General features: G+C 33.4%; 1 protein-coding gene across 20 annotated transcripts in view; it reads right to left on the reverse strand.

Moving 5' to 3' along the window:
• Positions 1 to 27,442, reverse strand: part of CCDC91 (coiled-coil domain containing 91) — a 353,160-nt gene that overhangs the window by 140,553 nt on the left and 185,165 nt on the right. The gene's annotated exons all lie outside the window — the stretch shown is intronic.

Below are 27,442 nucleotides of genomic sequence, written 5' to 3' on the forward strand. Positions count from 1 at the left end.
TACATATCTGAAATACAACACTCTTCTGCATTACAAAATACACATTTGTGAATATTGAACACATTCATATATAACCTACTTTAAGCTTTCGGTTTTAAGTTTTCCTATTGCCAACACTACAGTTTTTTGGCTCCGATGTTACTTCCACACACCTTCTCCTTAAAAAAGGCCAAGTCATAGAAGATGATAAAGAGGGTGAGCAGTTCTGTTAAATATAAATTCAGTTCAGTGAAGACCACACAGGATGAGGAGTGTATGAAAGCTGCTGAAAAAAAAAAAAAAAAGAAAAAGAAAAAGAAAAAAAAAACAGACATATTTCACTGGCTGACAAAACTCCACATCCTCTCGGCACACTGTAATATCCCATGGGCCAAGCATGATCTTCAAGACCACAAGTCAAGTGAAAGCAGATGGAAACTCTGAGCAATTTCATACATAAAAGAACTGCCCCCCAGGAAGTTCACGCCCCTAATATAAAAAGGTAGAAGTCAAAGTGTGGAAGTCAGAATCTCAAGGCAGTATTCATAAGGAGTAATAAAACTTGGGAGACTGGACAAACTTAAGTGGGTAGTGTAAATGCTGGAACCTCAGTCAGCTAAATATGAAGACGTTAACACTATCTTAAGGGAAGCCAAATCAGCATTTGAAGATGTTCCACCCACTCACTTCCTTATTGGAAATGCTTAATACATTATTATCTTTTTTCTTTCCTTTTTATGAAAGCATTATATGTTATACTTAACATGTCCCCAATATTATATTACATGCTATTTATAAATTCTAAATCATTCTAAAATATGTATTCAACCATATACATAAGAATTCTTTAGCAAATATTCTATTTTTGAAGGTCTCTCTGGATAATAAACTACTCATAATCGAAATAGTAAGTTGAAACAGACACATGTCTTATAGAAAACAGACCTTTGGCACATTCACCAAGAAGAGAAAAATAAGCCAAATCTCTTCAATAATCTCTGTTTTGAAAATAGATTTACTTGGTTGGAAACAACATGCATTAAGGAGCTAAATAAATAAATATGCATGTATTTTTAAAAACTTACACAAAAATATTTTTTAAACCTCAGGATAAGTCTCAACTTTTCAGATAATTAACTTTCTTTTGCAAATGTTAAACTGTCTGATGATGCTACCGCTCCTATAATTCAATAGTTGTCACTCTGAAGCTGCATAATTACTAGGAAATTGGTAAAGGAAAATAAAGCTCTGACTGAGGTTTAACCAAAATTTAAAGAAGTGCTTTACCGAACTGCTTTAGCCCTTCATTTATTCATTATACATCCTCTAAAGATTCCATAATGATTAATTTATATAAGGCCACAAAATTTAACCACTTAAACTGTGATTCGATAATGTAAAATTATAATTTACCTTTGGTAAAATATAATATAGCGTTGGACTTCAGGAAATTTAAAGAACAGTATAGTCATAAACAATTCTCTTGGGTATATTCATGACATCTTTCATAGATAGAAAAATGCCATTCTTTTCTGGGAATTTGGATATGACAGACTGTTTTGCTTAATGGAAAAAACTGTTTTCACTTTCCTATTTGCCATGGTTTCAAATAATCTCACAGTTTAACCAATTTTAGTAGATTTCATAGATTATATAGATCTTTAGTAGATTCCTCCTTAGGAGGAACAGGTAAGTTAGTGAAACAAAACATTTTCTCACCATTATTAAGAAACACAATTAAACAGTATTTTTTTCTAGTAATTTATTTGTACACCATATGCTCATTTTCATCCAAACTTCAAGGAGGCAAGTACTTACTATAGGACAATGAGTCAAATAAGAGCCAAAGGTATGGTTATGGAACATGGCGAAAAGCTATGCAGAAGTAACCAGCCTTTTATATAGTTCAAACCTCTCATCTTAGCCCCATTCAGTTACTTAAATCCACCCATCTGCATAAGGGACATGAATGAAGATACTAGGAATACAAGGATTTAAAAAAAGTCTCTCCTCACTGAGTGCAGTCTATTGTTGAAGAGAAATATTCTCTAGATAACTACACACCACAGGAATATGCAAGGTATGTATTAAAGAAAAGATGCCCGAAGCCTGCCTGTAAGGTTCACTGTTATATGCAAAGAATATTAAATAGATAAGAATAGTTGGAGTTAAGAGTGGAGGCAGGAAGGTAGCAAACTAAGCAGGTGCCAGATATAAGAAAACCTTGTATGTAATAACAAGAGAGTTTTAAAATTTGGTCTAATACTACTCAACACTGTATTATCGGTGCCACAGTCCAAACAAAACAGGTAATTTCCAAAAACTTGACTCACAACTACAATATTAATCATTATGGACATGGTGAAAACACAAACTGACAGTAGCCACCTGCTTTTACAGTATGATCCATCATTATATAACTGGATAGTTATGTTCCAATGTAATATACGATAGTAATTGCCTTTATTATTTTGTGTAAGTATAAAAATGAACATTAATCTTAACAGTTCCTGCAATGTATTTTTTTTCCTCTGTAGTTTTGTCTATAAATATCAAAGATACAAGGAACAACACTATAAAGAGGTGTCTGAAAGAATTATTTCCTTTATAAGCTATTTTAAACTACTCTCAACAAAGATACAGCATGAAGACTCATGGTATGCAGAGGAGAAAAAGAAAGATGTATCCACATATTCTGTAATGAAAAAAATGTTATTAAAGGCAGGGAAAGTTTTATTAGTTTTCAACATATTTAGGTTTTAGCCTCAGTTCTATCAGGGATGGCCTGTGTCATCCTAGGGGATTTAATTCATTGAGTTTAAGGAAAACCAATAACCATACCTCTTTGAAAAGAATTTCAAATATGTGAACAAGAGTGTAGGTTCCTTTAGTGCAGGAATTATAATTTGCTATTAATCATACACAGCGCACACATGTAATAGGTATCTGGTGAATGATGATCCTTGTACTAGGATGAATATTTTTTATACAAATCATATTACGGACAATACCAATATTCACTGGAAAGTTCACTAAGCTTCAAACTGTAACTACCAAGTTCATTTACCAAATTCGTTGCTAAGCACATTCAATCCCTACCAAGTATTTCAATTTTTAAGTTATTATTTTTGACTAGAAATGTCCATCCTTTCTACTCCATAGGACAAATTCTGAATAAATAAAATGAAGTGTGTGAAGGACCGCAAAGTTCTTGGAAGGAAAAGTATGTTATAAATTCTACAATTATTAGACTCATAGAAAATAAATATATTAAGTCAAAAACCACTCCACTCCAACCAATACCATAAGCAGTAGATACATATTTTTAATGGAATTGAATATATGCTGGAATTTAAAGGAGAAGTATAGCCAAAATATACTACTACAACCCAAACTACAGTCTACTGTCTCAACAAATCCAGTTTTTCTTCTCCCTTGAAATAGTCCAATACTTACAGATCTGATCCGGCCTGATCAAATTAAATGACTTGTCCAGATTTGCAAAGCAGATGTGTCTAAAGAACCAGATGGTCTCCAAAACATTAATATCATGTTGGTATTTAGGATATACCTCAAAAGAACACACTGTAGCTAATTTTAGGCAACAGTAATTACATGATTTTAAAAGCCACCCCCAAATTTTCTGTATCAATCCTCTAAGTCATATTTTGCAAATGAAGAAAGGTATAAAGTTACAGAGCAAGCTGGAAGCAAAGGATAGAATAAATAGACTGACTAAAATTTAAGCCCTAGAAGAACTTCTTTTGTTCAATTCACTCATTTACCTACCCAATATATCTGCAGTAGTACCTCACCCACAGAAGACATTAGACAAATATGTGCTGGATGAACTGAAGAAATAAATCATAATTTTGGCATGTCCAAGCCTGATTGTTTGCCTCTTTATAGACGAACTATTAGAACTTTGATGTTAATGATGTCTGTAATTATATTCTTAGTTCAGCTTTTTGACTACAGTAGTACGAAATAATTGTTGTAAAGGGTCATTTGAAGTCAAGCACAATTTCACCTTTCTTGAAAAAACGTAAGTTTGCTTTTCAAAAATATATTTCAGATATTTTCCAGTTTTTAACTAAAAATACAATAAGCAAAACTAAACGATATCTGCAAAATGAGTACATTAAAACTCTGAAGGGATACTTTCATGTTTTTTTCTTTTTAAACAAAATATTACTTTAAATTTTGCAAAGCTATTAAACTATTAGTATATCTTATAATATTATCTCAGCTTTTCAAACATACTGCAAGCAAGTTTGTTATCGAAAAGGAGAGCCTCCTTGACTGAGATACATTTGGAAAAATGATGAATCTCAGTCATTTTACCAACCAATTCATCCATCTTTTTTTCATGGGCTCTACCTCATTATTTCACAGATAAAGAAACAGGCATTGAGGTTAAGAAACATACCCAAAATCATATAAAATGACTCCACGGAACAAAGAATTGAATTCAGATCCACCCACTTTGTTCCTCATTTGTCTTAGCTGTTCTAACCAGATGAAACAGATTTCTCTTCACGAACTAAGCACTTACTCTATTTTTACAGCCCCTTCATCATTTATTTAATCTTCATTTATTCAACTATATTCATTGAACGTATACTTTATTCTAGGTGCTGCTCTAGGTACTGGGGATACAGAGTGAACAAAACAGACATGAGCTTGACTCTCCTGAACTTACATTATTGGCAAGGGGATACAGAGAGTGGGTAAGACAAGGAAGATTGGACGTTAGACAGTAAACCATTTCTGATGTTACAGGCTATGAAGAAAAAGACAGGATTTAAAAAAATACTGGAAAAGACAATTTTTAAAAAGGATAGTCAAGAAAGAGCTCTGTGGAGAGACACAAATAGAGTTGAGATGTCACAAGTGAACAGAAGTTCAGCCATATAAAATGTCTGGGGGAAGAACATTTCCATCAAAGGAAAAAATGCAAAGTCCAAGGGTAGAAATAAGGCTGATGAGTTCAAGAACTAGAAAAAAGGCCAATGTGGATCATATGAACCAGAGAATTCCATCAGATGCTATAGCTACACCAGACTTCTTTTTATCCTTAACCAGGTCAAATTTCTTACCAGAAGGACTGTGGTCTTGTTGACCCTGTGCCTGAAAAGTGAATCAGAGATCAGAAAAGTAGGTAGAAGACCAGAACTATGGAGAACCATGAAAAGGCATTTTAATTCTATTCTAATTGCAATGAGAAGAGAAACCCTTAAAGGATTTAAACAAGGAAGCATCTATAAACCATTTTTTAAAATATCTTTGAACAAAGCAAAGCAAAGTAGCAAAAGCACTCAAATGCTATTAAAACTTTCTCCACCAATGGACAATTTGTGAAAGAATAAAAATCCATAGCACTGATCTTTGTGGGCAACTCAGATACAATAATATTAGGAACTTATAATTAATGTACCACGTATAAAACATTTTTTATTTAGTATAAATAAGAGTAATGCAATTTTCCTCTCTGGTAATGAGGAGTTAATCCTAATAAGAACAAGCTGAGTGTTTTTCATACTCTCACAAAAAAGTGCCATAGATGTTTTACAAGTATATCTGGCAAGTAATACGTGAACTTCATCTGGACACTCTATTAGCATGCAGTTCATTTACAATACTTAACTTTCTCTATTTTATAAATAGATTGGCAACAAAGACTATAAAAATGAAGACAAGAGTGTCCAAATGATGGCAGCTGACTAAATTTGGCTCTAAATGTTGAGCCTGGTTTCCAACTTGTCTTAGTGTTCAATGACTCTTGACTAATCAAAAATATCTCTTGCCAATTTGGGGGCCTAAGACATCAATCTATAGCTTTGATGACCTGTAGTGTGGAGGTTTGATGTATCACAAATCAAACTGATATTTTATATATATATATATATATATATATATATATATATATATATATATATATATAAAAGGCCTCTGGTGAGTGAGCTAGTAATCCAGTTGAGATATATACATATGGATGTGTTAGAAGAGAACATCAGGCTATCTCTGAAAACAATATTTAGATATTTTAGAAAATTTTGTTGGGATAATGTGATTATTTAATCACAAATAACGTGATTAAAACCTATCATTGAGAGGTGATTTAAAAGGGCAACGGAAGAAGGATTAGGAAGTATAACTCTCTATAGAAAAGACTTCGGTATGGACTTAAGGCTTTCATTTACTCAAAACTGGCTGCAAATTCAGGCTTAGGTTCATGATCTCCTGCTACCCTGGCTGGCAGAAGTTAGGTCCTGTAAATTCAACATTCTCTTGGGGAGAATGAAGGTGCATCTTTTCTTGAAAGTATGTCTGAGGAGTGATAGTGATGAATTTGGTCACAGTTCTTTTTAAAAAACAGGACAAACGCTACTACCTAAAATTATGGGAAAAAATGGATTAAAAACCAAAAGATTTCTCTTTCCCTTTTCCTTCATTTAAAAAAGGAAAATTAACAAGGTCATGTTGAGGCTACAAAAAATGTATCCTGCTACAGATTTCAAGTATTTGGAATTGCAGTGATCCTCAGGTTTTTCTATATATTTGAATTGCATACAATAGTACTATATAATTCAAAAAGAAAAATGTTAAATTATGGGTGTAGATCTAAACATGGAAATTCAATATAGTCTAGCCATGTTATAAAGTGCTTTGGACGCTGTGAAAGCCAAAGAAAATCTTCAGGACAGAGGGAATCATTCCTGTTGGCCTTGTTGTTAAGGGATTCTAGTAACATAAGAGTTGTTACCTCAAACACCACAAAAGTCTCCCAGTGAAAATTTCTTTTGTGCCATGGACAACACATTAAAATTAAGAAGTTTCTAAAATTAAGTACAGCACAGAGCCTCTGCATGTCTGCCTCCAGATACTTTAAACTTCTGAAAAGCTGCCATATGGATATGCCTCACCCTCAGATGCCACAATATTGTTCCTTGTGACTTGAGTAAGAGCTACAGTTGAAGGAAGGAAGGAAGGAAGGAAGGAAGGAAGGAAGGAAGGAAGGAAGGAAGGAAGGAAGGAAGGAAGGAAGGAAGGAGAGAAAGAAAGAAAGAAAGAAAGAAAGAAAGAAAGAACAAAAGAAAGAAAGAAAGAAAAAGAAAGAAAGAAAAGAAAGAGGGAGGGAGGATGGGAGGGAGGGAGGGAGGGAGGGAAGGAAGGAAAAAAAAAAGAATTGTGACTAAAACAACAGAGCACCTGGTTGCAGCAAAAACTATGCGTCTCATTTTCTGAAATATCAGAGACCATGGGAAAAAAGAAACCTATCTCAATGTCAGAAATATTTGGCTTAAATACACATGCATTAATGTTCCAAGGAGGCAGTATAACTGGCTGAATAGAGCCCTGCATCACACTTTGAATGACCCGGCTTTTATATAAAATTTCCTCTACTTATGTGTTTGATAAAAGTACTATGCTTCTCTACATAAGATTTTTTTACCTTTAATAAAGGGGGAGAATAATAGAGTTTCCTCTCTGCCGATGACAAAGGAGTTCTGTGAAATTATGAATGCTAATTTAATTCTTTATGTTGATACTTCAATATAGGATTATTCTAACCATTTGCTGGTATCTGAGAATTAAATTCCTTACTTTTCATGATAACTGATGCTAGGTAAATACAAGTGAGGATCAACATTTTTTTTTCATTTACTAGATTTAAGATCATTAAAGTGAAGCATTTTCCTCCAAATTAATCGAGATTCATCATTCATTAAATACAGACCTCAAAGATTAGAAAAGAATGTTTTCCCACTGTAAAGCCATCAACATGGAGAGAGATTAGAGTTTTCATTAAAACCAATTTTATTAGAGGACTTATTAACGAAGTTTAAATTTTCCTTTATGTTTTTTTTTCCATCATAAAGAGAATAATGTTGATGACAAGGTAAAATACTTTCACTGGGTTCTTTTTCTACAGAAGTGAAAATATTTGAGGTGATATGTAAAAGATTTAAAATCAACCAGACTGGGCACCAAACAATCAGAAATCCATCCCCGGTAATGGAGCACATACCAAACCTCCTGCAATGCCAAGCTCCAGCTTGATTGTATGCGGTGAGAGAGAAGCCCCAGAGGAAGGAACAAAATCATTAAAGTGGTTCAGAAGAATTATTAATATACTAACTGGTATGGAAGTATTTCACCATTAGAAAATGGCACAAAGTGGTGCTTGCTAGATGAACATTGGCCTACATTAGGTTGTTACCATGGATTAATTACTAAAAACATTTGGTTACATGAATATATTGCTAAAGCAAGAAAAGAGAATAATCCTTGAACTTGATGCTTCCATATTTTTCAAATTTTATACTGCATATGCATACATATGTTACCTTGTCAAAAAAAATAACTTTGAAAATAATAGGGTAAATCCTATGGTTTGATCATTTATCCTTGGTATAAAATCTATATTCTTATATATAAAGTATCCCCAAAGCTAATGATTAACAAGAACTTAAATATAAAATCAAAACCAGCCTTTTATTATGATACTGGGTTACACACTAATTACAAACATCACAGACATCTTAAGATGCTACTGTCCCAAATGTCACTGGCTATTACATCTCTGCTTTCCTTCCTCAGAGTCTCTGTCTTATCATTCAAAGAATATAGGTAATCAGTCCTCTCTTGTATCCTTTCAAACAGGCAAAAGATTTAAAAAATTAAAAATAGCTTGTTGTGAGAGATACTCATTTGGATTTAAAAAATTGAATAAGAAAAACTTTCATCAGTTTATCTTTTCTGCCTCTAAGAACTATGATATGCAGTCTTTCACTAATTGGAATATTGGTGACAAGAAAAGAAAAGAAAAGAAAAGAAAAGAAAAGAAAAGAAAAGAAAAGAAAAGAAAAGAAAAGAAAAGAAATAAAAATTAATGAAAGTAAATCTGTAACACACACATCAATTTTTCCCCTAACACTTTTTAGGCACTAACACTGAAAATGCCTGAATCCAGATAGACCTTGCTGACAATTCAGGTCATTGGAATAAGGAGAGAGTTAGAACTACATAACTGATATATTACACTGACTAGAATAGTTACAGAAATTATATTCTGTAAAGAATATAATCACTCTTCCAGCATTATTACTAGATGTAGAAACCGATTTAATAAGCTTAGATAAAAGGAAAATTTGGAAAAAAAACTTTCAGTCCCATGAGAATAGGTCAAACTTCATTCAGGTCAATATGGAGAGACAGTATTACTATGAATGGAAGATACTTATGATAGAGTAGCTTGATAATATTTTTGGTATTTTTTATTATTATGATAATAATATAATATTTTTATGATAATAGGCAAAAATCTTATAATGAATCAACAACATCTGGGTGGGCAGGACTCATATTGATAAAATTTTCAAATGTGATCAACATTAGTTACATATATTAACCGGATGTGATATAAAAATTGAACCCACAGCATTCAAAATGCATTTTAGAAGGTAAGCCAATAATAACCAATGGGGAAAAGGCAGGTCTTACATGTCTTAAGAAACAACTAACTACATAAATCCCACAAATTTACATTTTTTTAATCTTTGGAGGTATTTTTCAATATCTGCTTTGAAGCAGAAATTTGAAATTTATATCCTCAATACAGTATGAAGTATTCTACCCTTTATTCCTTTGACTCTCAGTCTGATATACCACTCATAATATAAAAAAGCAAGCTTTAAATCTATATTAGAACAAGTTCTCTTGCAAGATTTCCAACGCCTTTTGGTTTTGGCATGGCTGGAAAAACCACAAGAATAGCCTTGCATGCAAAATTCTGGCTTAGCCCAAGAAACTCAGAGGCACACAGAGTTATTCTCAACTACCAAACTTTCTCAATCCTCTGCTGAGGTTAAGTTTGGTGGGAGGGATAAGAATGGACAAGCCAAGTCGTTAGTTCCAAACCAATCACTAGTATCTAGCATGCTGTTAGGCCAAAGTCTATTGGCAACAGCAAACATCTGTATTTGTCCAGGAAAAATCTGATCATACGATAAAAGCTGGAATTTATGAGAATCCTTGTTCAATCAAATAACTGAAACTATAAATTTATTTCATACCTTTGGGTTAACAAAATAATGGAATTTAAAAAAAGATAAAGGACAGGTCTCACACATCCTAAATATTTATTTCTCCCCTCTCTGCACAAAAAGCTAGCAATCTTTAATCAAGGGAAAATATCAAAAGAAGAGAAAACAAAGTTGTTTCCCCCTCCTTGGAGCAGAACTTTATACAATACAAGTAATTCTACACCCTGGGAAAAACTAGTCTCCTAAATGTAATATGCTCTCCCTTATAAAACAGTACAAACAACTTAAGAGTTCAAATAAAACACTAGCAAGTAGATGCTTTGAAAAATGGAATACAGCAGGCATGTGATACTTCAGCCTGGCATTTAACATATGGTACACTGCTAAAACTCAAAGCAATCCTTAACCAAAAGGTATTTCAGACATACTTAACCTTTACAGAAAATGGAAAGGACTGACACTTTCAATAAAACCAAGGTTGGTTAACATGGGAAATGAATATATCAAGAATTTTAATCAAGATAATTTCAGAAAAACTTAAGTTTATGTAGAAATGTTGCATCATCTGCTATGAATAACAGAAAGTTCATGTGCCTAATATATAAAAATTCTGGCATATCTGATTCAATACTCATATTTGAACGTAACAAGAAGAAAAAACAAATACATGAGAAATTCTCTTCATGAGATGTTCTAAGACTAGAGAGAATCTACTCATTCTTATTTTCTCATTAAAGTAGTCAAGATGGTATTTACAAGCACTATTAATGTGTCAAGCACTCTTTGGGTTTTAGCATCTGGTTTGTAATACACAGAATTAAAGATCAATACATCAGTCACGCTTCCGAAATAGAGACTAAAAGAGGAATGGGTGTGTGTGTGTGAATATCTAGTTTAATAGAAATATCTTGAGATGTGTAGATATCTATAAAGATATCTGTAAGGATAAGTTTTGTAAATACACTTTGGCTGAAACATGTGTACACAAAACACCAGCATGAGAAAAGAAAGCTTCAGATTTTGAGAAGACTGTATACAAAACTCTTTAAGAAGAATGAGATGACCAGGAACTACGTATCACCAAAAAATGGACACAGAAAATGTTTAGATTAGGCACAAGAGGGCCAAGAAACATAGAGTACACCTTAAATCAGTATAGTTATAATTTATTTGGTGTGTGCATATAAATCCTAAACCAAACTACATTTTCTTCTTTGTCTTTTTCAGGCTATTCCTTTTTTTTTTTAAGTTTAGTTATTTATTTTGAGAGGGTGGGGGAAGAGGCAGAGAGAAAGGGAGAGAGAGAATCCTAAACAGGCTCCATGCTGTAAGTGAAGAGCCCAATTCAGGGCTCGATCTCACGAACAATGAGATCAGGACCTGAGCTGAAACCAAGAGTTGGATGCGTGACCAACTGAGCCACCTAAATGCCCCCTTTTTAGGCTATTCTTTTTTTTAAGTTTATTTATTTTGAGAGAGAGACAGAGACAGGCTCTGTGCTGTCAGCACAGAGCCTGATGTGGGCTTGAACTCAGGAACTGTGAGATCATGACCTGAGCCAAAGTCAAGAGCCAGACGCTCAACCAACTGAGCCATCCGGTGCCCCTCAGGCTATTCTATACACCATTTTTTGCTAATCTGTCAACTAGGTCAAAATTCAATAAGTTTCAATACTTCTCATATCTGCTATGATTTGAAAAATATCCAAATTCCTTACATCTAAACAATAAAAACAACAGAGTATAATTTAATTTAAAAAATACACAAGTTGTGACAGAACCAAGAAAATAACTTGTAAATGTAAATTCAGGATGAAATAAAAAACTCTGTATAGAAAAATTTCACAAGTGAAAACTCCTTTTCTAACTGTTCTACCTTAAAGCAAACACCACACACACACACACACACACACACACATACACACACACAAGGAAGGGGGGAGGAGCCTGTTGTCATTGTCTCTATACAGTAGTAAACAAAACTGTTAACCAAGAAATATGTTCATATCTTATTTATGTCAAATTGGAAGTTTTAATGAATGAGACTCAAAGTAAGGTAAAATAAAAGCAATATGCTGAATTTAATTTCTTGAGCACTTTCCACTCACTGTAACAGCATGTTAGCAATAGTTCCAGCTTTGAACTTTAACACACTGAGTCAACTACTACTTCCTTTGGAAAATTCTTCCCAAAAGTTATTTAGGATAAAAAGAAAAGCCATTTTAAGAATGTGTCAGCATCTAAAATAGCTTTAGCTCAAGTGCTTATATCCAGTGCATTAACTGAATAGATATATACTGAGATACTTCTAAAAAGATAAAAAAGAAACAAACACATCTGTGTAAGAGGTGGAGAAAGTGAGATAATTTCTCTTTTAAAAAATAAGACATCATGGGGCGCCTGGGTGGCTCAGTGGGTTGAGCGTCCGACTTCGGCTCAGGTCATGATCTCACGGTCCGTGAGTTCCAGCCCCGCGTCGGGCTCTGTGCTGATGGCTCAGAGCCTGGAACCTGTTTCAGATTCTGTGTCTCCCTCTCTCTCTGACCCTCCCCCGTTCATGCTCTGTCTCTCTCTGTCTCAAAAAAAATAAATAAACGTTAAAAAAAATTAAAAAAAAATAAGACATCTTATTCCTTAAGTTACAAAATTAAATCTGTTTTAGCAAATATACCTGTATTTTTTCCATATATTACTTTCTTTGGTAGTCCCTCTACCTTTGGACTACCTTTGGAAGTCCCTCTTCATTACTGTGATCACTTATCCCACATTGGCAAAACCAAGACATAAGTTTAAAAAAATTAATGTAGAATAAATCCGAGTTTTTTGGTTATAGCTGAAACTTTTGCTAACTTTTTAATTTTCAAAATCAAAGAGCAGTCCCTCCTAAAGTCACTTAAACTCTGTTAGAGTATCTCTCATCTTTATTCTACAGAAGAATTCCCCAGTGATTTCAATGGGAAATACACACATATACACAACCTTGACAGGTTCAATATTAGATGACAAAAATGGGGAAAACACGGAAACAGGTTGAAATAGAATAGTTTGACAGGCAAATAAATATGAAGGGATAAGACAATGAATAACTGCCCCTGAGAGGGTAGCAGAATGACTTTTAGAACTTTAAAGAAAATATACATACTAGGATCCCATCAACATCAAATTAGAATTTCCAGAGAGGAAACCTGCCTTGGCATATGCATTTCAAAAAAGCATCACAAGTAATTTATTATGTGCTGAAAAAAGGTGAGAACCAATGGATTAAGAAATCCTGACAGTGACAACTGTTAAGGACAACTTAAACAAAAAGTGCTCACAGTAATACAGCTGCTTGTTATCCTCAAAAAAAATTAAGATAGCCTACATCTTGGATAGTAATCCTTGATAGAGAAAACTACAGACATGAAAGAACTGTGAAGTCTGAGCCAGTGTGTATCATGAAGAATGACAATTTCAAGACAAAAGCACAATTAAACAAGTAAAGGAAAATTCTTATGTAAACAATCTTTGATGTGGCATGCTCCTATGAAAAGCCTTCCAAGATCTACATTTACTTTACTACTGTTAACTATCAGAATAAAAGATTTTAAAAATCATGACATAAAAGAAAAAGTAAAGAAAATTAAGTAAACATTATGGGAAAAGTTGGCATATATAGCACATTAGCTTAATTTTAGCTTTGTTTTCTGCTGTACTTTAACAGAATTTCACATGTCTCTTTCATCAATCTGGAGCAAGTTATTTATTTTCTAAATGAACAGAAGAACGCTGGCTTTTTAACAGGAGCCCAGGAATATGAAGGGCTGGTCCACCATCTCTTTCCCTTAAAGTGGATATTTCTAAAAAGAAAATTGAAAGAAGAATTCACATTGTATCATCTTGAAAAGTAAACTAATTAATAATCAGCTGTAAGATAATGATAATGCATTGAGATTGCTATGCTAAAAAGCTGGGAAAACAATGATATATGTAATAACTAATATTTATTAGCAGCATTATCAGCCAAGCAATATACACTATCTTACTGGATCATCCCAATACTCCTATGAATAGGTTCTATGGTTTATTCCCCCATTTATATTTATGAGGAAACTAGAATTCATATGTAAGGAACTTCCCAAGGTCACATTGTTATGAAGTACCAGAACTGGGGCTTTGATCAAGTTTGTCTGATTTTAAAATAATCAGTTATCTCTACCAACAGAAGTACGTGGCTGTCTTAAAGTAGAAATGTTTGTAGAAATGCAATCCTCTTTGGGGAATTCATAGAATAAAAACATATAAATTATTACATATCATTATTAAAGTTAGAAAAAGATAAGAATATGAGTGTGTAATACACAATAATAGTACAAAATAGGTTTGGATCTCAAAGTTGTTTATGTAATTGGATTGTAGGTTTTCTTCACCCAGTTCCTGTAATGGATGGTTTGAAGTTGTATGAATAAGGATTTACTAAAAGAACTGAATTCCAATTTGATATGGTCAGCTAATCCATTGAATACACGTATATACCTTGCTTTATTGTGCTTCATCTTATTTCACTTCAGATACTGCATTTGTATAAATTGAAGGTTTGTGGCAACCCTGCCTCAAGCAAGTATACCAGCGCCATTTTCCCAACAGCATTTGCTCACTTCATGTCTTTCTCTCATGTTTTGGTAATTCTCATATTTCAAACTTTTTCATTATTATTATATTTAAACTGCTGCAATCTCATGATAAAACTTTAACAGATAAGGAGTGACTCCTTATGGATGAGCACAGAAAAGTGGTTTCTTGAGATGGAATCTACTCTTGGTGAAATGCTGTCAAAATTGTTGAAATGACAAGAAAGGATTTAGAATATTAGGTCAACTTAGCTGATTAAGCAGTGGCAGGGCTTGAGAGGACTGCCTTCAATTTTGAAACAAGTTCTATTATGGGTAAAATGCTATCAAACACCATCGCATGTTACAGAGAAACCATTCATAAAAGGAAGAGTCAGTTGATGTGGCAAACTTCATTGCTGTCTTATTTTAAGAAATTGCCACAGCCTTCCAACTTTCAGCAACCACCACCCTGATCAGTCAGCAGCCATCAATATCAAGGTAAGACCTTCCACCAGCAAAAGGAAATTATGGCTAGGCGCACCTGGGTGGCTCAGTCTGTTAAGCACCCTACTCTTGGTTTCGCCTTAGGTTGTGATCTCACGGCTTCGTGAGTTCAGGCCTCATGTCAGGTTCTGTGCTGACAGTGGGAGCCTGCTTAGGATTCTCCTGTCTCCCTCCCTCTCTCTGCCCCTCCTCTACTTGCACTGTCTCTGTCTCTCTCAAAATAAATATGTAAACTTAAAAAAAAAAAAGAAATTACATCTAGCTAAAATCTCAAATGATGGTAAGCGTTTTTTAGAAATAAAGTATTTTTTAATTGAGGTATGTATATTTTCTGGACATAACGCTGTTGCACACATGACAGACTACAGCATGGTGTACACATAACTTTTATATGCAATAGGAAAATGAAAAATTCATTTGAATCATTTTATTACAATATTCACTTTATTGTGGTGGTCTGGAATCAAATCCGCAATATCTCCAAGGTATGTCTACATGAGGCTAATTAAAGGTAAAACAGAATTTTCAATTCGTTGTGAAAGTTTAAATTATAACGTAGCTTATTTCTGTTTTAAAATCACAAACTGTTGGTCACATCATTTGGGAACTTTAAAAAGTGCTATTTCATTTGAATGGTCTTAGGCACACAAAGTATGCTAACCAAATGAATTGGAAATTAAGGTTTTTTTTTCTTTTATTTGATTACCAATGTAAAAGTACAACTCATATTTAAATTATTAAGCTTTAAATTAATATTTGAATCCATGGTAATTTGCTGAAACAAAACCCAGAAACATTCTAAAATTCCTAAGAGGCACAGTATTAGAGAATTTAATCACATAAAAAAAGTCTCACATTTTAGAAAAGCATTAGGACAAGAAATCAGCAATGATCCAAGGGTCGAGGTACTCATATATGACAAGATGATGTAAACAAATCTTTAACTCTTATTAATACAGTGAGAAATACAAAAGATGCCATGACTCCCAACTATTCACTGATCCCAAGATAATAATTTTTAAATAAAGAACATATGTAATAAGTAACCACTATTTTAATATGGATGAAAAGATATAAGAGGGGGTGGGGTGGGACTTCTGGAATGATGATATTAGGAGTTCAGAGAAACCTCTACCCCAGATAGGTATCTTTTAAGCAAAAACAATCATTCAAAGTCTCTGTAGATTTATCAAAGGGCTTACAATAAATTGAGCAATATTTATTCAATGAAGTTTATAGAAACCTGGTAGGAACAGAGGGGAAACTATGATACTAAACTCTAGGGACTTCATGCATCCACCCACAGCTGAGCCCTGCAGAACTGTTTCAGCAGGCTCAGCAGCTGAGTGACAGTTCCCATCATCCCCAATCTATTAGTGTAAAAGACTATTCCTGGTAGTCTTGGCAGCTGGTGAACATTAATAGATCCTATTTTCCACAGCTCCATGCTGCAGAATAGGCAGCTGGTAAAAAATGCAATCCTCCTTTCCTCCACAGCTCCGACTGCAGGACAGCTGCTCAGTTGAGCTCAGAAGTCAAATGCCAGTTCCCATCTCTCCTACATTGCTGAAGCAAGAGAACTATTACAGAGATATTTAACAGCTATAAACACTGGACTATCCCATCCTTGTGAACTCCATGTCATAGAAGATATCTACTGAGTAACAGTGGCAACCATGTAGCAGAATAGTACTTACCCTCCTTCCCTCATACACAGCTCCAGCTGTGAAAGGGATCTGGGTGAGGAAACCAATAAAGAGCAAATTAAGTATCCTACTCTTCCAGGGCCTATGCATTGTCTATAGGTTCTATGACAGGTTACAGCGAGGCTCTGGCACACAAACCAGCTCTGCCAAAAGGAATGATCTATAACTAGTCTATAACTGGATCAGTGGATACTCTAGGTCACTGTCAGAACAATAGAGCAATCAACTAGAAATTAACAGAAACTAACAGCAAGATACAATAAATAGATACAATAAAATAGAGACAAGTCAGAATCACAAAACGGAAATCAGGAAAGAAATAAAGAGACCATGGCTTTAAAACAGTCATTTCTGGTAGTCAGAATGAGTATGTGAATGTCCATTTTGCTCTGTCTACAAAATCAGAAGTTGCACAATTCAAAAGAAACAGACTTCACTAAATGATCAAACAAAAACACAAAGTTTCCTGAGGATTGAAAACACAAAATTGCTACTACAGTTTATATACAATGTCTAGTTTTTAGTAAAAAATTGCTAGACATGGAAAGAAGTATGAAACTGCATCACATATACAGGAAAAACAGGAGTCAGTAAAAACTACCTTTAATGTGGCCCAGATATTAGAATGGACCAGGAAATGCCTTCAAAGCACCAATTATAAAAATGTTTAAAGAACTAAAGGATACCATGCTTAAACAATTAAATAACATCTCATAAAATACACAGTATCAACAAAGAGGGAAATTATACAAGAGAAACAAAAGGAAATTCTGGAGTAGAAAAGTGAAACAAAAATGAAAAACTTCATAGAGGTTTTAAACAGGTTTGAACTGAGAGAAGACATAATCAGTAAATCTGAAGAAATATCAATAAAGACCATGGAATCTAAACTATAGCACTTAAATATTAAAGAAAAATGAATAAAGCCTCAGAAAAGTGTGAGACACTATTAAGTGAATCAACACATATACAATGAAAGTAACACAAAGAAAGAAGAGAATAAAAAATACTTAAAGAAATAATAGCTAAAAACTTCCCACAGTGATGAAATACAATATACACATATAAGAAGCTCAGTGACTTCCATGTAGGAAAAACTAAAAGAGATACATACCCAGACATATTATAGTCAAAATGTTGAAAGACAAAAACAATTCTGAGAACAGTAGAAGAATGATTCATCACATACAAGATAACCACAAAAAAATTAACAGCTTACTTCTCATCAGAAACAATGAAAGAGAGAAGGGAATGGGATGACATTTTCAAAGTGCTGAAACTAAAGAAAAAGTCTGTCTCACAAGAAATATATACCCAACAAAAGAAAACAAAAAAAAAAAAGCTTTCAAAGATAGAAAATTATCTTTAAAGAATGAAAATGAAACTAAAGCTCTTTCAAGACAAATTCTTTGTTAGCAGACACAAGTTACAGTAAATACTAACAGAAGTACATTTAGGCTAAAACAAGTAAAATCAGAAAATGACTCAATCCACACGAAGAAACAAAACATGCCAGTAAAGTTAATCATGTGGGTAGTTTTAAAAGACAAAATAATTAAATATTTCTTCTCTGCTCTTCTCTTAATTGATTTAAAAAGCAATTACATTTTGAGGTGCTGGGGTGGCTCAGTCGGTTAAGTGGCCAACTTCAGCTCAGGTCATGATATGGTTTGTGAGTTTGAGCCCCACAGTGGGCTCTCTGCTGTCAGCACAGAGCCTACTTCTGATCCTCTGTCTTCCTCTTTCTCTGCCCCTCCCCCACTTGCACATTCTCGCTCTCTCGAAAATAAACATTTCAAAAATATTTAATAAAAAAAGCAACTACATTTTTTAAAAGTACATAATTGTATTTGTACAAAAGACAGTTTAGATTCAAAGATACACACTGGTTGAAAGTAAAAGGATGGGAAAAGATATACCATGCAAATAAAAACTCTAACAGAGCTGGAGAGGATATAATAAGGTCAAGAAAAAAATAGACTTTAGGAGAAAAAAAAATCATACCAGAGATAAAAACAAACATCTTACAATACTAAAAGGGTCAATACTTAAGGAAGATATAACAATAAAGAAGACATATACAGTTAACAAAATACCCCCAAAATACATGAAACCAAACCGACACAATAACGAAGAATTCAAGAATAATGGATACTTTGATACACTCACTATCAATAAAGGATAGAAAAATTAAGCATATTACTAACAGCAGACAGAAGAGTTAAACAACACTATGAACCAACTGCATACACGTGGAGACATCTACAGAACACTCCACCCAAATAAAATCATTAAAAAGAATTTTCCAACCACAATGAAATTAAATTATAATTTAATAACCACCAGAAATTTGGGGAATCTGTGTGTGTGTCTGTGTGTGTGTGTGTGTGTGTGTAAATTACACAATACTTTTCTAAGAAACAATATGTTAAAGAAGAAATCACAATAAGGATTATAACTTTTTCTACACGAACTAAAATGAAAATACAATATAACAAACTTATGGGATGAAACAAACTAGAATCAAGAGGAAATATAATTCCTAAATATAATGCCTATAGAAAGAAATATAATATAAATGCCTTTTTTAAAAAAGAAAAAGATTAATTACATAAGTCAGAAAAAAGATATTATCTCAATAATCTACTTATCCATTTTAATGAACCAGAAAAACAACAAACTAAAGCCAAAGTAAGAAGTCATGCAAAATAAAGGTTAGAGTGAAAATTAGTAAATTAGAGAATAGAAAATGGGAGAAAAATAAAAAAATTAATTATTTGCAAACACAAACAGAATGAAAAACCTTTAGATAAACTGACCAAATGAAGAGGAAAGACTCAAATTACAAAATCAGAAATGAAAGAGGAGATATCAGTACTTACCTTACAGAAATAAAAGCATTGTAAGAACACACTATAAACAACTACATGCTAAAAATTAGACTACTAAGATAAAAGAGGTAACTTCCTAGAAAGATAAAATTACCAAACTCAGAAGGAAAACAGAAAATCTGAAGAGATCAATAGCAAGAGAATGAATTTGTTAAAAAAAAAAAACGACAACAAAAACAAACACAAAAAACAGGGGCTCTTGGGTGGTTCAATCCATTGAACGTCTGAATCTTTATTTCGGCTCAGGTCATGATCTCACAGTTCATGGGATCGAGATCCATGTCAGCCTCTGTGCTGACAGTGTGGAGCCTGCTTGGAATTCTCTCTCTCCCTCTCTGTCTGCCCACCCCCCACAACACACACACACACACACACACACACACACACACACACTCACCCACACAGAAAAGTCTGCTACCACCAGGTTGTGTTAGTGAATCCTACAAAATTATTAACAAAAAAAATTAATACTGATCTGTTACAAATGCTTCCAAAAAGTTAAAAAAAAAAGAGAACAAATCCTAACTCATTCTGAGCAAAGTATTACACTGATAGCAAAACCTAAGACACCAAACTACAAACCAATATCCCTTGTGAATGAAGATATGAAATATTCAACAAAATATTAATTAATAGATTAATGCAACACATAAAAAACATATATACACCAAGGCCAAGTGAGACTATCTCAGGAATGCAAGACTGATTTTTTTTAATATTTATTTTTTTATTTTTGGGAGAGAGAGAGCATGAGTGGTGCAGGGGCAGAGAGAGGGGGGGACAGATCAGAAATGGGCTCCATGTTGAAAGCAGTGAGCCCAACCCAGGGCTTGAACTCATGAACCGTGAGATCACGCCCGAGCAAAGTCGTACCCTCAAGTGAGTAAGCCACCTAGATGCCCCAGGCAAGGCTGATTTCACATCCAAAAATCAAATGGAATACACCACATTCATAAGAAAAAACAAAATCTTCATTTCAAAAGACACAGAAATGCACCAGACAAAACTCTGCAACCTTTCATGATCAAAAAAAACTTTTTCAACAAACTAGAAATAAAAAGAAACTCTCTCAACCTAATAAAGACCACCTATTGAAAACTCACTTAAAACATCATATTTAATGGCTAATAACTAAATGTTGTCCCCCTAAGATCAGGAAAATGACAAGGATGTATGTGCTTGCAGCTCTTCTTCAAATGGTATTGGACATCTATCCAGGACAATTAGGCAGGAAAAAGAAACAAAAGGCACCCAGACTGGAAAGAGTGCAGGTGGCATGATCTTATATATAGAAAATCCTAAGAAATCTATTAAAAATTATTAGAACTAATGAACTTATATATCAGAACAAATACACAAAATCAATCCTATTATTATATGGTAGTAATGAAGAATCTGAACATGAAATAGAAACAATTCATTTTACAATAGCATCAAAAAGAATAAAGTACACAGGAGACACTACAACAGATTGTTGGAAGGAATTAATGAGGATAAAATAAAGACATTTCATCATTATGGATCATAAAACTTAATGCTATTAAAATGGCAATACTCTCCAAATTGGTCTATATATTCAATGCAAATCATCCCACTTGGAGAGTCTACAAATAAATCCTCACAAAGATGGTTAATTAATTTTTGACAATGGTTGCAGGACAATTCAATCAGGAAAAACAGTCTTTTCAATGAATGAGGTTGGGAATAACTGGATATCAACAACAACAACAACAACAACGACAACAACAAATGTTGTACCCTCTTTACACCATAGATAATAATTAACTCAGGATGGATTAAAGACTTAAATGCTAATTAAACCCAATAGCATGGCTAAATATTTTTTTTTAATGGAAAATAACAAGTGTTGGTAAGGATGGAGAGAAATTAGAACTCTCAGTCACTGTTGGTTGGAATATAAAACACTGCAACTGGAAACATTCTGGTAGTTCCTCAAAATGTTAAACATAGATAATCATACAACCCAGTAACTCCAACCCTATGTATATTCCCAGGAGAAATAAAATACGTCCACATAGCATTATTCATTAATAGTCAACAAGTGAAAACAATCCAAATGGCCATCAACTGATGAAAGGATAAATAAAATGTGGTGTATCTATACAATGCAATATCACTGGACAATAAAAAAGAAATGAAATACTAAGACATGTAACAATATGGATGAACTCTGAAAATATTATTCTAAGTGAAAGAAATAAATCACAAAGATCACAAGTTGTATGATTCCACTTATACAAAATGTCCAGAAAACATAATGTACCACTATAGTCACTATGACTATAGTGATATAATGTAGATTAATGGTTACCAAGGGTAGGAAAACACGTAGTTGGTCAGGGAGTGAAAAATGACCACTAACAGAAATAAGGTTTCATATAGAGTGTCGAAAATGCTCTGAAATTACACTGTGGTGAATACTGTATAATTCTGTGAAAAACTAAAAACTACTGAATTATAAACTTTAAATTGGTGAATTCTATAACAAATGAATTATATCTCAGTAAAGTTGTTCAAAAATAAAAAATTATAAAATGTTAAAATATCATTAGCCTACTCAAAATCAAAATATATAATTATAGTAAACTTTCCTCTGTTTTAATCACTACCAATTACATCAGGTTCTTAGAAATCAGAGTGAAAAATGGAGAAAACGTACTATAGTTTTTGAAATACAAATGTAAACTAGCTCCAAATGATTTTGACAGTTTCAAATCTTGCAATCAAACTCCAAATAATCCCAAGCCTTATCATAGAATAGACTGTAGAAGTAAATAAATTTGCATTACTTCTTAAAAAATAAATAAATAAATAACACCATTATTTGTGTTGTCTTTTTTTCCAGTTCAAATCAAGTGTAAAACCCTTACTTTTCCTTATGTCTATTACTCTCCCATGTTGATGATATAATTTTCTTAAAATTTTCCTTTACATACATTAAAGTCACACCGGACAATGTTATATATATTTTTTAATTTAACAAACATAATTTTAAACTTAAAAAAAGAAAGTCTATTGCATTAACCCACAGTCTTGTCCTTTCCTTTGTTTTTTACCTAATGTTCCAAAATTCCTTCCTTTATCATTGCCTTTTGTTTGGATAATTTCCTTAGCCATTTTTTTAGAGTAGGTCTCCTCTGACAAATTCTCTTAGTTTTCCTTCAAGTGGGAACATCCTGGTTTCTTCCTTTCATTTCAGAAGTGTATTTTCACTGGATATATAATCTGGATTGACAGTTATTTTATTTCAATACTGTTCTATTTCCTTCTGGTCTCTATGATTCCAGATGAAAAACTGCTAGAATAATACATGAATTCAGCAAAGTTGCAGGATATAAAATCAATGTCCAGAAATCAGTTGCCTTTCAGAACACCAATAATGAAGCAGCAGAAACAGAAATCAAGGAATCAATCCCATTTACAACTGCACAAAAAACCTTAAGATGCCTAGGAATAAAGCTAACCAAAGAGGTAAAAGATCTGTACACTGAAAACTATAGAAAGCTTATGAAAGATATTGAAGAAAACAAAAAGAAATGGAAAAACATTCCAAGCTTATGGATTGGAAGAACAAGTATTACTAAAATCTCTATACTACCCAAAACAATGGACACATTCAATGCAATCCCTACCAAAATAACACCAGCATTCTTCACAGAGCTAGAACAAGCAATCATAAAATTTGTATGGAACCAGAAAAGACCCCAAATAGCCAAAGCAATCTTGAAAAAGAAAACCAAAGCTGGAGACATCACAATCCGAGACTTAAAGCTGTATTACAAAGCTCTAATCATCAAGACAGTGTGGTATTGGCACAAAAACAGACACTCAGATCAATGGAACAAAACAGAGAACCCAAAAATAGACCCACAGATGTATGGCCAACTAATCTTTGACAAAGCAGGAAATAATATCCAACAGAAAAAAGACAAGTCTTTTCAGTAAAAGGTATTGGGAAAACTGGACAGAAACATGCAGAAGAATGAACCTGGACCACTTTCTTACACCATACATAAAATAAACTTAATGTGAATGAAAGACCTAAATTTAAACAAGAAACCATCAAAAGCCTTGAGGAGAAAACTGGCAACAACCTCTTTGATCTCAGCCGCAGCAATTTCTTACTAGACATGTCTCCAGAGGCAAGGGAAATAAAAGCAAAAATGAACTACTGGTACCTCATCAAGATGAAAAGCTTCTGCACAGCAAAGGAAACAATCAACAAAACTAAAAGGCAACTTACTGAATGGGAGAAGATATTTGCAAATGACATAATGAATAAAGGGTTGGTATCCAAAATCTATAAATAACTAATCAAACTCAACACCCATAAAACAAATAATCAAGTAAAGAAATGGGCAGAAGACATAAATAGACACTTTTCCAAAGAAGACATCCAGATGGCTAACAGACACATGAAAAGATGCTCAACATGATTCATCATCAGGGAAATACAAATCAAAACCACAATGAGATACCATATCATACCTGTCAGAATGGCTAAAATGAACAACTCAGGAAACAACAGGTATTAGTGAGGATGTGGAGAAAGGGGAATGCTTTTGCACTGCTGGTGGGAATGCAAACTGGTGCAGCCGCCTTGGAAAACAGTGTGGAGGTTCCTCAAAAATTAAAAATAGATCTACCCTATGACCCAGCAATAGCACTGCTAGGAATTTACCTAAGGGATACAGGAGTGCTAATGCATAGGGGCACTTGTACCCCAATGTTTATAGCAGCACTTTCAACAATAGTCAAATTATGGAAAGAGCCTAAATGTCCGTCAACTGATGAATGGATAAAGAAGTTGTGGTTTATATACACAATGGAATACTACTTGGCAATGAGAAAGAATGAAATATGGTCTTTTGTAGCAACGTGGATGGAACTGGAGAGTGTTATGCTAAGCGAAAGAAGTCAGGCAGAGAAAGACAGATACTGTATGTTTTCACTCATATGAGGATCTTGAGAAACTTAACAGAAGATCAAGGGGGAGGGGAAGGGGGAAAAAAAAGTTACAGAGAGCAAAGGAGGCAAACCATAAAAGACTCTTGAATACTGAGAACAAACTGAGGGTTGATGGGGGGTGGGAGAGAGGGGAACATGGGTTATGGGCATTGTGGAGGGCACCTGTTGGGGTGAGCACTGGGTGTTGGATGGAAACCAATTTGACAATAAATTACATTAAAAAAAAATTAAAAATAGAGCTACCCTATGACCCAGCAATTGCACTACTAGATATTTATCTGAACAACACAAAAATGCTGTTTCAAAGGGACATATGCACCCCAATGTATATAGTAGCCAAATTATGGAAAGAGCCCAAATGTCCATTGACTGATGAATGGATAAAGAAGATGTGGTTTTCATATATAATAGATATTACTCAGCAATCAAAAAGAATGAAATCTTGCCATTTGCAACAACGTGGATGGAACCAGAATGTATTATGCTAAGTGAAATAAGTAAGTCAGAGAAAGACAAATATCTCATGATTTCATCCATATGTGGAATTTAAGAAACAAAACAGATGGACATAGGGGAAAGAAAGGAAAAGTAAGATAAAAACAGAGAGGGAGGAAAACCATAAGAGACTTTTAAATACAGGAACAAACTGGGATTTTCTCTCTCTCTCTCTCTCTCTCTCTCTGTCCCTCCCTTGCTCATGCTCTTTCTCTTTCAAAATAAATAAATAAACATAAAAAAACCCAAGAATTCAATACATAATAAACTTGCTTTCAGAAAATGAAATATGTGGAGCTAGAATCAAAAAGGATTTAAAATATCAAACACTGAGCTGTTCATAAAAAGACAAATGTAAACTAAACGCAATGTAAATGTTTTCAAAATATGTAATTTAGAATTCATAAATAAAAATAAGTAAAATTTAATTTCACCTAAGAATATATCACTTAATACACTAAGAAAATTATATAAATTCCAGTATTTTAATTCTTCCCACCCTTAGCCATGAGGGAAAAAAAAAAGATGACAGTTCAAAATAGATCCTATAGTTTTACCCAACTCAAAGCTGGTTTATATTAGAAGGACTAAAAATTCACTATTATATAAAAAAAAAAAAGAGTCAGTAATCACAGCTGCAAAAACCTGAATGTCTCAACAATGGCACCAGTTTCTACTTTGGGTGTGGTCACAAAAATCACCTTTCATGTCCCAAGACATAACTAACTACACTATTTACCTTGAGTTTAAAAAAAAAAAAAACAAAACAAGTGCTTTCAGTTAAAATAATTCTGGATCTACTTCTTTTTCTACTTTTATTCAAATGACTTGTTACAAGAAGCTTTTTGAAAATAAATTATTAGCTAAGTAAAATGACATTTTTCCTGCCAAATCCAACAATGAAGGTTAATCAATAATAAAAAATTTCTGTATTTCACATGTGGTAGAAGGATTTTAAAAAAAATTGATGCAGTAATGAACAAACACAAACAAAAAACGAAATGCTTACCTATACAGGTAGAGTTAATTATGGTATACATATACTGTGGAACACTATTGTATGAAAAAATAAAGTTGATACATACTGATACTAAAATATTTCCAAGTCATAGTGAATAAACACAGAAACAAAAGAAGAGACTGAGTGGAATAACATTTTCTGTAAAACCAAATAAAAAAATTATATAACATGATATTATATATAGTATATATACTTATGTGTATATATATGTATATATGTACATATATACATGTATATATATGTGTGTGTATATATATGGTATGATAGTATATATACTTATGAAAAAATGGAGAAAAACCTTTAGAAAGATACACATCAAACACTAACAGTGGTTACCTCTGGGGAGAATTGTTTGAATGTGATTTCAACAAGAACACATTCCTCATGACACAACATGAAATTTAGGGGGAAAAAGATTTTTTTTGATAAGTTATTACAACACCAGTAAGAGAAAATTAGGTTCACAGTATTAGTTCTTGACACAAAGTGAACTAGGAGGCAAATTTACATCCATCAGACACAACTAATGCACAAACTCTTTAAAGTTCAGGTCATCTTGAAAGTTTGCAACATACCAGTCCTCAGTTTGCTTTAAATGAATAAGCTTATGCAGACCCAGAATCAGAGAGTAATATTGTATATGTCCCTGATACTGACATTATCATGATTTCTGTAACAATATTCACAACAATATTTTTAAAGTTTATTTATTTATTTGAGAGAGAGAGAGCGAGGAGGGGCAGGGGAAGAGGGAGAGAGAGAATCCCAAGCAGGCTTCCATGCTGTCAGTGCAGAGCCCAGCACGGGGCTTGATCTCATGAACCATGAGATGATGACTTGAGCTGAGATCAAGAGTCAGATACTTCACTGACTGTTCCACCCAGGTGCCCCACGACATTTTTTTTCTTAATCCCCTTCACCCACAATATCTATCAGATTTATATCATGCCTTTTTTTTTTCTAAAAGAGGTAGAACCACAGCAAGGAAAAAATCTAATCTAGCAATTAATTCTACAGTATTTTGTTCTTGAATTTCTTCAGCTTCAGATTCTATATTCTTAAAAAATTCCACAACTTCTCAAATGCAGAGCAACATCTAGCATTACCTTTGTAATCTACTAAGTATATTTTCAATTAACACATCAGTCAATTGAAAGGAATTGTATACCAAAATAAGACTACTGTAATTTTATAATTTGTGTATGTTTGCATATGCC

The sequence above is a fragment of the Neofelis nebulosa genome, chromosome 8 (assembly GCF_028018385.1).
Source record: "Neofelis nebulosa isolate mNeoNeb1 chromosome 8, mNeoNeb1.pri, whole genome shotgun sequence".
Classification (NCBI taxonomy): Eukaryota; Metazoa; Chordata; class Mammalia; order Carnivora; family Felidae; genus Neofelis; species Neofelis nebulosa.